The following is a 13,538-nucleotide window of genomic DNA, read 5'->3' on the forward strand; positions in this document are numbered from 1 at the left end:
AGGGTGGAGTCAAGCTCTCACAGAACCAGGATTGTAGTTTAACTTTCAGTAGTTGCTGGGATCTTGGAGCTAGATGTGGAAGCCGTTATTACTCTCTGTTACATCTCTTGCTGCTGCTGCTAGAATTGCATGTGAAACAATTTATTTTACTGAATTTGCCTTTGCCAAGGATGTGTGTATAGGATGTTATTATATTTGAATGATTGCGGTTTAATAATTAAATAGTCTATTATTCTGTTAAGTTTTCCAGTAGAATTAAGTTACTCTGACTCTTCTTTCTTTTTGTTTGTATCTTAACTATAAAGTTAGAATAAAATGTGTTTTACTTAGAGCCTGGTAGTTTGACCAATCGAATTGCATCTGGAACACAATGCATTACATTTGTCTTTAAAAATAAGAAAAGGTTGCGATCTAGGCCTAATATATTTTTATGGGGTTTGGTCTGGTCCATAACAATGACACCTTGTCAAATCATTTTCATTCATTTACATTCTGCAAAAACCTAATGGATTTGACAAATAATACTTTTTGTCCTAATTATACTATGTATATTGAAGTGCATTATTTAGTCTGTCTTAATAGATTCCAACAAGTTAATTGGTCTGTGCTTCCCTGTTTTGTCTGTGCCTCCTTTTTTATTTAAAGCTGTTACATTTCCATGCTTCCAATGTACTGAGTCCATTCCATAATCTCAGTAATTTTCAAAAATTATAGCCAATGGATCCACTTTCTCTGCAGTTAACTCTTTCAGAAACATAGGATGGAATTTCTGGTGAATTATTGGATTTTAGTCTCTTGAGTTTCTCTGTAAATTTTCTCTTCTGATATCATCTTAACTTCCTCACTCTTGTCAGCCCCTAACTTACCTACTATTTCTGGTATGTAATTTGCGTTCTCTACCGTGAAGGCAGACTCAACTTGCAACATTCCTAGACTCTGATCTGCTCTTGTAGTCACTGCATTTATTTGTTTCTGGTCAAAGGTAATGCCCAGTTAATAGTAATAATCACCCCTCAGTGCTGGTAATACCATTAAATGTCAAGGAGCGGTGGTTAGATTGTTTCAGATTGGTGATGGTCATTGCCTGGTATTTGTGTGGCATGAACATTACCTGCCATTTATCAGCCCAAATCTGGATTTGTCTAGGCATTGCTGCATTTGGACCTGGTACTTCTGTATATGAGGCATCATGATTGATGTTGAACATTATGCAGTCGTCAGTGAACATTCTCACTTCTGATCTTATAATGGAGGGAAGGTTATTGATGAAGCAGTTGAAGATGGTTGGGCCTAGGACTACTGCAGAGATGTTCTAGATCTGAGGTTACTGACTATCAAAAACTACAGCCACCTTCCCATGTACTGAGTATGGACCAGCTGAGAGCATTCCCCCAATTCTAATTGTCTCCAGTTTTCTAGGAATTTCTGCTGCCATGCCGGGTCAACAATGACCTTGATGTTAAGTATAGCCGCTCTCACCTCCTCTCTGGAATTCAGCTCTTTTGTCCATGTTCGAACCAAGACTGTAATGAAGTCAGGAACTGAGTGGACCTGATGGAACCCAAATTGGGTGTCTACAAGTAGATTATACCTGCTTGATAGCACTATTGATGACACCCTCCATCTCTTTACTGATGACAGTAGACAAATGGTGGCAGTAGTTGGCCAGGTTAGATTTGTCCTGCTTTTTTGTTTATAAGCCATACCTAGCAATTTTTCACATTGTTGAATAGACGCCAGTATTATTGCTGTATTGAAACAGCTTGGCCAGGGCCATGGCAAGTCTTCAGTACTAATGCTGGAATGCTGTCAGAGTCCATGCCTTTGCAGCAACCAATGCCTGCATTTGTTTCTTGCTATCACATGGAGTGATTGAAATTATCTAAAGACTGGTATCTTTAACGTTGGGGACTACTGGAGGAGGCCAAGATGGATAATCCACTCTGCACTTCTAGCTGTAGGTTCTTGCAAATGCTTCATCCTTATTCTTTGCACTGATGTGTTAAGCTCTTCCAATATTGAGCATTGTACAGCTTCCTCTTTCGTTAAGGCATTTAATTGTCCACCACCATTCATGACTGGATGTGACAGGACTGCAGAGCTTAGATCTAATTCATTGGTTGTGGGATCACTTAACTATGTCTACCTCTTGCTGCTTATGTTGTTTGGCATGCATGTAGTCTTATTTGGTAACTTCACCAGGTTGCCATCTCATTTTTAGGTATGCCTGGTGCTGCTCCTGATATGTTCTCTTGCACTCTTCATTGAGCTCCTGGCTTGATATTAATAGTAGAATGGAGGATGTGACAGGCCATGAGGTTGCAGATTGAATTGGAATATGATTCTGCTGCTGATGTCCAACAGTGCCTCATGGATACCCATTCTTGAGTTGTTAGCTATGTTCAAGGTCTGTCCCATTTAGCACAATGATAGCGCTACACAATACAATGTAAGGTATTATCAAGGTGAAGGCAGGACATCATCTCCAAAAGGACTGTGCTGCTGTAACAAGTAGATCACCTAAGGTGATCACTGTCTACAAGTCACAAGTCAGAAATGTGAAGGAATATGCCCTTCTTGCCTGGATGGGTGTAGCTCCAACAATACTCAAGAAACTGGACGTTATCCAGGACAAAGCAGACCACCTCGTTGATACCATTTTTACAGACCTTCAGTCCCTACACAATTGATGCTCAGTAGCAGCAGTGTGTATTACAAAATGCGCTGCAGAAATTCACCAAAGGTCTTTAGATAACACATCCCAAACCCATGACCACTAGATGATCAAGAGCAGCTGATACATGGGAACATTACCACTTACATATTCACCTCCAAACTACTCACTATCCTGACATGGAAATATATTGCTGTTCGTTTATCGTCACTGGGTCAAAATCCTAGAAATTCTCCTTAATAGCACTGTGGGTCCACCTACAGCATATGGATGGCAGTGGCTCAAAATGGTAGCTCAAGCTTCACCCTTCTCAAGGGCAACAAAAGATGGGCAACAAATGTTGGCCTAGCTAGTGATGCCTATATCCCTTGAATGAGTGGGATAAAAAGGAGAGAGGGTGGTGCCAGGAAGCATCCAGTAGGAGAAATAGCAACAGACAAGCTCCTCAGATGTCTCCTTGCATGACACTCCACAGGTGGCCAGGCCATCTAGACCTAACCTGACCTGAACTTCAAGCTGATAGGATCCACTTGCCTCTGACAAGTAGACTTTGAACTTGTCTGGGCCACGTGGACACAAATGCTACAGGGTCATCTGACCAAACCTCCTAGACCAACAGACTCCAGAGCAAGAAAGGATCTTTCTGCCCCAGCTATGAAACCTGGGACTGCACTGAGACATAGGGAAAGATAAAAGATAACGTTTTGAAGCCATGCTGATGGCATAGGTGACATTGTACTTCATATTAATGTTCACATTTCAATTAATGTTAACAGTTTTACATGACTTCTGATAGTTTGAGATTCTGTCTGGCCCTGAATATAACTGAGCTAGCATGATGCCTAACATCATGTCCATATAGGATGTACCATGGAGCAATATCTCTTTGGTGAGACCTTACTGTAGCATATGGAACCAATATGTACAAGCCATATATTGGGCAATGAAGTTTGCTGACATCATTGTTCCTCTTCACCAAACATCACTATTATTTTCCTGGCCTATGTCCAAAAGTATTGATCTTGAATGAAGTGCTCAGCAATATCTGGGCCAGGAACTATGCAGCACACAGGGAATCAATATATTTAGGTCATGAGGGTTTGGGAGCCCACCATTATGTAAGCTTTGCATTGAATGGTCTCTCAAAAGGACATCAGTGGATCATATAGTCACCTCCCTCACAGGTTGAAATACTTATGCCACCCATTCCATGTGTGTAGCTGGCCATTTCCTTTCACTTGCTTTTGCACGATTTCAATGTCAAGCATGATAGACAATGAAACACAAAGGGGAACATTCTTTGGGAAGTGGTTTCCAGCATCCAACTCTATGTATTAGCAAGCTGCAGATATCCAGATCCCCTTTCTGATTGCCCTTCCCCTGAAGCCCCTAGATTTCAATCCCCTCCAAGTCCCCTTGCAATCCTTCAATATGAGCCTGCACCCTGCTCACCTTTCTCCCTCAGCCCCTGGCATATGAGGTAACTGTGCCAGGTGTGGTCATGGACTACTCCCCCCAACTGTAGACAAATACCCTTCCCACATGATCCTATTCCTATATATGCTTTACTGTGTGCCCCATTTACAAATACTATTGCCTCCCTTTTACAAATTGTCATACACACATCCCCCCCATCCTGCAGCCACCAATCTTGACAAAGGGCTTCCAGAGTCTCCTTCATGCATCTGTGACCCCCACCCCTTGTCTCCCCAACCCCATTTACCCCTTTGTTTTTCTGCATGGGGCCAATGGACTGACCATGGCCCACTCCACTGAGTGAACTAATTGGACTGCACCAAACGAGTAGTGACCAAACCACTGACTGGTGCCATTACATCCCATGACTGTGTTATTCCTCCCATTGGGACTGGTTGGTATGGAGTCAGAGGACTAATGGTTACTTTGTCCCCAGTCTGCAGAGAGATGGCAGCACTGACCAACCACACACCTACTGCACACCTGAGCATGGATAATCCTCTGGTCTGATATCAAAGGCTGCCTTTGACTTACTGTGCTGAGACACCCTGACTGATAGATCCCTCTGTGAGCTTCATTAAGGTTGACTCATGTAAACCTTTGAGATATGGCTGTTGGTTGCTTCACATGAAGTGTATTTGTTGTGTACATTGCTGGCACATGATGTAGATGTGAGACAGATGTGGCAGATTGCCAAACAGCAAGATATTCATCCCCTTGATTGTGGATTGCTGACCAGCAAGGCAAAATGCTTGCAAGTACGATTGCACTCATCGGCAAAGCAAAGTAGGGGCTAAGTGAGGCAAATGCCATGAGAAAATTATCAGTTAATACCTATGGACAAGGAGAGCATGTGGCCTGATTGCCCAAAGATCATGCCCTGAGATGCTGTTTTATGGTGATCAACATGGAAATTCTTCACAGCCAGCAGCAAGTAGCTAAGTACCTGCTCTGAATTTCATGTCAAGAATTCTCAGTGTTGAATTTGCTGGCAGTGGTTTGAAGGGAAAACTGCACATTGAAGATAGAATTATGATTGGATTCAGAGGGAGAAGCTTAAATCAGATAAAATGGCATTATTGTTAAGTGAAGGTAAATACAAAGACACAAGGCAGGAGCAGGCCATAGCTGATTGAAAGGGAAGCCGAGCAGGAAGCCAGAGGAGGAGTAATGGCAGGAGGTTCTGGGGGTAATTCAGGTAGCACAGCAGAAACTCATCTCAAGGAAGAAGAATCATACTAAGGGGAAAATGAGGAAACCCTGGATATCAAGGAATGTTCCGGGACAGCATAAAAGCAAAACAAAAAGATTAAATGTGGCGAAGATTAGTAGGAAACCAAAGGATTGCAAAGCCTTTAAAAACCATCATAAAATAACTAAAAAGCAACTAAATAGAGAGTGCATGGGATTGAATATGAGAGTAAGCTCGTTACTAATATAAAAGAAGATTGCAAGAGGTTTTTTTTTGAATGTCTAAAAGGTAAGAGAGAGGCGAAAGTGGGCATTGGACCAGTGAAGAAAAGGCTGGAGAAGTAGTAATAGCGGAGGAATTGAATAGGTACTTTGCACCAGTTTCCATATTGGTGGTGATCTTTCAGAAACACTGGAGTCAGGGAGGTCCCAGGGGACTGGATATGGCTAATGCAACACCCCTATTTTAGAAGAGAAGGAGGCAGAAGACAAGAAATTAGAGGCTGGTTAGCCTGACCTTGGTCACTGGTAAAATTTTACCGAGGTGATTATTAAGAATGAGGTTATGGAATACTTGGAAGTGCATGAGAGGCTGAGTCAGCACAATTTCATCAAGGGAATGTCATCTGTTTGGATTTCCAGAATGTCTTTGACATGGTACAGCTCAGGAAATTGCTAAATAAGAGAAGAGCCCATTAGGTTAGGGCAAGGTACTGGCATGGATAGACAATTGGCTGACTGGCAGAAAGCAAAGGGTAGCGAGAAAGGGATCTTTTTCCGGATGGCAGCCAGTGACTAGCGAAGTTCCTCAGGGATCAGTATTGGGACCACAACTATTCATGCTGTACATTATGATCTGGATTAAGGAACTGAATGCATTGTTGCTAAGTTTGCAGATGACACAAAGATAGTTGGAGGGACAGGTAGTGTTTAGGAAGCAGGCAGACTGCAGAAGGAACTGGACAGGCTCAAAGAGTGGGCAAAGAAGTAGCACAAAATATACAATGCGAGAAAGTGTAAGGTTATACACTTTGAAAGGAAGAATAGAGACAACAGACTATTTACTAAATGGGAAAGGTTTCAAAAATCTGAAAAACAAAGAATTTAGAAGTCTTAGTTCAGGAGTCTTTTAAGATTAAGATGCAGGCTCAGTTGGCAATTAGGGAGGCAATACAAATATTAGCATTCATTTCATGAGAACTAGAATACAAGAGCAGAAATGTATTCCTGAGGCTGTGTAAGACTATGGTCAGATCTCAATGGGAATATTGTGAGCAATTTTGGGCCCCGTATCTAAGGAAGGATGTGCTGACATTGAAGGGGTCCAGAGGAGGTTTACAAAAATAATCCAAGGAAGAAGTATTTGTCATATGCAGAGCAGTTAAGGACTCTGGGTCTGTACTCGATGAAGTTTAAAAGGGTGAAGGGGATCTGATTAAAATGTACAGAATACTGAGAGGACTGGATTTGAATTTGTTTCTATTAGTAGCAGAGACTAGGGCCCAAGAACACAGTGTCAGGGTGAAGGAACAAACTGAGATAAGGAGGCATTTATCCAGCAAGAAGATAGTTAATCTTTGGAACTCATTGCCACAAAAGGCTGAAGAGGCCAAATCATTGAGTGTATTTAAGACTGAAATAGATGGGTTCTTGATTGGTAAAGGGATCAAGGGTTACGGGAAGAAGGCAGGAGAATAGGGCTTAGAAACATATCAGTCATGACTGGATGGCTTAATTCTGCTCTTAATTCTTCATGTCTTATAGTCTTAATGAAGCGAAACAGAGTCATAGAGTCATACAGCACGGAAAGAGTAAAGTTCATGCAACTCGTGTGAAACAGAAGGTAAGTTTTCTCCACTTTCTGAAATGCAAATGAAGTCCCTGTTACTTGGGGAAAAACCAAAATAGATAAATAAACAAAAAATGGCTCTCCCTTGACTCCAATATGCAATTAATAAGGTCATTCACAAGCAATGATCACCCTTAAAAGACAACACGCTACTGCTTAGCGTGAATCTCACCTTGAAACTCAGAACTTAGTTAAAAGACAGTGTTGTTCCCAAGTAATAGGGAATAACCCTTGCTGCACTCCTCACATGATTCTTCCATAATTTTCACTATAGCCCATGTCATTTAGGCTCCTGTAAGATTTTGGCCAAAAAGTTGAAATAAGAATGCAATTTCTTTGGAACTGAATATTTAAAAAATTATAGTGTTGGGAAAAGATTGAACCTTTATTGAGATCATTCTAATTGTCTTAGACATATGGCTTTGCTTTTTTTTTCTCTCCATCTGTATTTCACTGTGGCAACTAACTGCAAAGATTACAAATAATGTCCATCAAGCCAGGTTTCACTACTTGTCCTTTAACACCATCAGCTGGGAACACAACAATCCTGATATTAAGTACCATTTGTTGCAACATTGAAAGCCTCTTCTTTTTATCCAGTGCTATCCTTAACCTGATTTGTAAGCTATGGGTGGATTTTTCTCCATGAGTTTTGTTTTCAATGGATTGTTTTTTTTGTTGAATATTATTTAATTGTTACTTTCAATGTTTATTGTTGTTTATTTACTGCTAGACCTTTTCGAATTTTTTTTTATCCAATCAACCTTGGTCAGTTGTTCCCTCCTAGCTATATAACTGGGTTTGTTTAAATTTAAGAATTTTGTTTATTGTCATTTCAAACTTAATGCGGAATTCAACTCTGTTATGATCACCATTTCACAGAGAATCTTTTACTATGACAATAAGAATTAACTCTTCCTTATTATATCATACTGGATCTATAATGGCTTTATCCCTAGTTGATTCCATAACATCTTTTTCTAAAAACTGTACAAAAGCATTGCACAAACTCATCTTCCAGACCACCTTTGTCAATCTGATTTGAACCAACTCCACAGAGTTGGTATCCTGTCACCAAGTCACCCTTTCTTTATATGTGGAGAGTGCTTGATATTGATCCAGCTCTCAGAGTGAGCAGAACCACTGACACTCCTGTTTATATCTATCAGCCAGGTTCCCAGAATGAACTAGATTAACAGGCCCAATCAGGAAACTCATATTCTATAAGGTCCGCCCGGTTGCCCTTTTCACAATTACTATAGGCTGCTCCAATCTATACGAAGATTCTAATGCCCCACAATATTAAATTTCCTTGACAAGCTCTGAATTCCTTGTTGAAAATTGTGTTCAGTAGTATAACTACTATTAGAGGCCAATAAGTTACTCCCAACAATGTTACCTGAACATTGCTATTTCTAATTTCCAATCATACTGATTCTACTTGCTGATTTTCTGAGCAAAGATTCTCTTTCACCATCTTTGTATTGAGACCTACTCTTCATTCTTTTAAATTCTGCAAAAAATCTTTTCAAGATGTTGTATGCCCTGTCATATTTATTGAACTTTAAATGCTTATAAATGGACTGACGCCAGGTCCCTCAATCAGACACTATCTGCAGATTTAATTGGGTAGAATTGGGAAGCTACTCTCTTGCATGATTAAATACCTTCCCTCTCCATTAAACTGGTCTCAAGGAAGGGCATTCAATATCAATCTATGTGATTTCACTTTCTTAGTGCTTCAGTTTGTTCAATAAATGCAGCTCTTCAGTATTAAACTCATTCTCAACAAAATGTTCATTCAGTTTTAACAGTTGTTGCCCTCAATATCCTGGGTTGCTTCAAACCTCAGGCTTCTCATCCATGCATAAGGAAACACACATTATTTGCAGCAATGCCATTAGGAAAAAGCTCAGGGTTGATGCCAGGATCTCACCCAACCTGCCATCATTACTAGGTGCAGCAATGGCATCAATAGAGGAACTGATGCTAGATCCATGTTTGTCCTGTCCTTACTGCTGGATACCAGCTGGCATTGTTGAATAAAAGCTAAATTGATGGATATGCAAATTCAAAATAGATTAAAAGTAATTAGGAATCTTAATAGGAAGGCCGAGAGAGTAAAGACAGCACTGTCAGTGATAGTGAGCAGATAACCCAGCAAATTCTAGTTTTGTTCATTTCTGTTATGACACCGCTCATTATGAGCTATACTTGAGTCATTTAGATGGTCCATTCTGCCCTGATTTGCACATGAAGATAGTGATAAATACTCACATATTTGATGACATGTTGCCCTATCAATCATGCTGTTGCTGGACAGTTCTTCACACTCAGTATCTATCCAATGTAGACTCAAATCCATGATAGTCAGTCCTGCATTGACTAACTAGAGATCACTTGCTCAGAAAAGTTTACAAAGTCTCCTTAGAATCCTATTAGGCCTAATATGATACGTCTAGTGATAGGAGATTGGGACTAAGTTGATCCCATTCCCCATCTCAACTCCCCCTTGCCATGACAGACCTTGATGACCCAATATCTGAGGCAGGTATGTCCAGGACAGTTTGTGGGCGGCACAGTGGCACAGTGGTTAGCACTGCTGCCTCACAGCACCAGAGGCCTGGGTTCAATTCCCGCCTCAGGCGACTGACTGTGGGGAGTTTGCACATTCTCCCCGTGTCTGCGTGGGTTTCCTCCGGGTGCTCCGGTTTCCTCCCACTATCCAAAGATGTACGGGTCAGGCGAATTGGCCATGCTAAATTGCCCATAGTGTTAGGTTAGGGGTATGGGTGGGTTGTGTTTTGGTGGGTCGGTGTGGACTTGTTGGGCTGAAGGGCCTGTTTCCACACTGTAAGTAATCTAATAGACATCCCTGTCACCAACATCAAACACTCTATTTCCCTATTTCCCAGGACATCACTGATGATGAAGCAACTAACTTGATTATTGAAGAAACCAGACATAAATCGATTTATTACTTGAGCATTGCATCGGGATAATACTGCAGTAGGATCATGTGCAGTGACCTACAGTTTAGGAAAACAGCAAGTAGCTGTCCAATAGTCGATGTTAGTGTTCCACATATAGTCATAGAGTCATGGAGATGTACAGCACAGAAACAGACCACACGGTCCAACTCATCCATGCCAATCAGATATCCTAAATTAATCTAGTCCCATTTGCCAGCATTTGGCCCATAAGACTCTAAACCCCTCTTATTCATGTACTCACTGATTTGACTGATTAAAACCCTACTGCAATTTAGCTATTATTGAGGTTTTCCTAAAACCTTTAGCAGTCTAAATCTACATATTTTGGATTTAGGGTCATGCTGAGTAAGAGAAGGCATTCATTTTTGAGCAAGCAGAAACATTTCCTGTACGCAAATCCCAATAATTTATTTTGAAGACTGTTGACCACAGAGATAGGTTTCTACATGTGTCAGACAGCAGACTGAGATTAAATCAAATTATTGTTTTCAATGCTGTTGGGTTAAGGAGAAGTTAAAGAGGCAGAGCCTTGTCTCCTGAATATCACTCCTTGCTATGCATTGGAAATGTCTAGGTCTCAGACTGGGATTAAGTTAATGACACTGTGGTTGCTGACTTGGTCACATGGAGAGTGCATCGCTTGTTATGAGATGTTGAAATTCACAGAGAACTTGTGGAAATCATTCCCCAGTGAAAGTCATCCACCATCAGGAGAGGAGGAGGAGCTGAATCCCACTGAAAGGTAGCACCTTCAGAAGAAGAGGTGGAGCTATACCCCAGGGAGCTTGAGAAGACTGCAAAAAAGCAAGCTTAACAGAAAAGTCGGGGTGTGATTCTGTACTCAAGGAGTTAATGTTTCAACAATATTCAGTTCAAAACATTGCTAAGCTTGATGTAACAATTGCCCTTGCCATCACCAGGTTTATGAACCTGTTGCAGTCAACAGCAAAAAAACAAAAATACCAAATCTACTTACTTTCTGTGCATAACTTGTAGATTCTTTCAGTTCACAAATATTAATGTATTTAAACAGTGTGAGTTCTGTAACTAAGGTCTTACCTTATGTGGGGAAATATCAAAATAGTTTGTCCAAAGTTTGTGAGAAGATTTGTAGCTCGGGTGCTCGTTGTTGTGGTTCTGTTCGCTGAGCTGGGAATTTGTGTCGCAGACGTTTCGTCCCCTGTCTAGGTGACATCCTCAGTGCTTGGGAGCCTCCTGTGAAGTGCTTCTGTGATGTTTCCTCCGGCATAGTTTGTCCCCTTAAGGCATATTTTCCTGAAGATGAAGACTCTAAGTGGGATTCAGGTCCCCTCTGTCCTGAAAGGTGTTGCTGTCATTTGGGGGTAGTTCCTCAGGTATCAGCCACCCTCTAACCCAATGCAGAATTTAATGTAAATGACTGGGATCTCTCCTGTAAGTTAGCAAACCGGTGAAAGCCCCCTGTTTTTGAGAAGGCCTCCCATGTTTAGCACCAATCAAGCAATTAACTGGTCAGCAGCATGCCTTCCCAGGATCAAGGATCATGAATGTTGGGAGTAGAAATCCAGTCTCCAAGAGCTGCTGGTCAATCAGAGTTAAAGTGGTTGGGAGAGCCTGTTGGCTTAATCTTGCTTTGGAAGTTGGGAATGGACTTGAGCTATCATTCTTCCATTTCTCTTTCATTGAAAACATCATGTTGTTAATCTGGTAGCAGCCAAAGCACAAAGAAGGCAATCTAACTAAAGCAGTTAGGCATGTCAGGCGGATATTGTCAATATATAGACCTGTATCTAATTAATCAATACTTCTAAGTAGATCTCGTGAATCACAAAGGAGAATTGCCTTCACCTCATGCGATGGCCAATATTAGGTGTGCAACTCTTTTATTTTTCTCCATCATCCTCCTAAAAGCACTGACTCTTGTGAGGGCACAGAGTGGGTCACCATTAAATACCTGACTCAAGAAAGAACAATCCAATTAATACTACTGCCCCAGTTTTTCCACAACTCAGAATATTTTTCTTTTAATTTCCTTATCTAATTTTCTTTTTGAAAGTTGGAATTCAATCTGCTTCCACTATTCTTTGTCAGTTTAGTTCAGATAAAACAACTTGCTAGATCGAACAATTTCTCCTCTGGTTCTTTTCTCAATTACCTTGAGCCTGAGTCCTCTAGCTGTCAATCATTGTGCCAGTAGGAACAGTATGCCACAATTGACTAGATCATTATTTTCCAAAGCCTCTCCCTTATCATCTAGCTAGACTGGACTTTACTAGTTTTGTATCAATGTTATCCATCCTGTTACAGTCAAAGAATCACCTACAACTGATTTCCTTCCTAGCCCTGCTCTGAAACTTTCGATGTACCTAATAATCTATCCTTCTCGCTTCCTACCTCTCATTTGATATCCCGAAGAATCCATCCTTCTCCCTTCCAATCTACATGTTGCCCCTTGGTGGTTGATACAAAACCATAACATCAAGTTTCACACATTTAATGAAGCTCTACCTCACCACCAAACTCTCTCAGCTGCTCTATTATCTCTAAGTTGTCAAACTGCTTGCTCAATATCCAGTATTTCATGAGCAGAAATTTCTTCCAACTAAATATTAGGAGGACCAAAACCATTGTCTTTGGTCAACACAAATTCAGTTTTCGAGCTACTGATTATTTCCTTGGCAACTATCTGAGGCTGAGTTACCATTGCATCATATTTGACCCTAACATTTCATCAAGATCATCTAATTTCACCTGCATAATATTGCCTGACTCTGTTCCATCCTCAGCTCAACTAATACCAAAGGTCTCATCTAAACCTTGTTACCTGTTAAGTCAACTATTCCAGGACATTCTTGGCCAGTTTGCATCTTCTACCCTTCATTAACTTAAAACAATTCAAAACTCTACTGGCCATATCCTAGTTTGCACCAAGATGCATTGAATCCTAATTAGGCAATGCCTTGGTTTTAAAATGTTCATCTTTGCTTTCTAACTTTTTTTTACCTTTGTCTTTTCCAGGAACTGTAAAATTCTTCAGCCTTATAATCCTTGAAATATTCTTGTTCCTTAATTTCTAGTCTCTTGTATCCACAGAATCGTTTTCTGCAGTTTCAGTTACCTCCAGTTTAGAGCAGGCCAAACATATTAAAAAGAACCTTCCGGAACCAGGGACCAGAAGGCTGCCAGGAAGGTAAATTTCCCATTGAAATGAATGGGTTTACTCCTATCCATGGTTTCGGGTTTCGATAGGTCAGGGAACACTGTACATGCCTGATTTTAATTGCCCTTATTGTAGTGATTATATCAGCCAGGTGGATCTCGTAGAATATGAATTCTCTGACTGGGGCTGTTAATCTGGTCAGATCAGGAGCTCTGG

The sequence above is a fragment of the Hemiscyllium ocellatum genome, chromosome 37, assembly GCF_020745735.1.
Source record: "Hemiscyllium ocellatum isolate sHemOce1 chromosome 37, sHemOce1.pat.X.cur, whole genome shotgun sequence".
In the NCBI taxonomy this organism is placed as follows: Eukaryota; Metazoa; Chordata; class Chondrichthyes; order Orectolobiformes; family Hemiscylliidae; genus Hemiscyllium; species Hemiscyllium ocellatum.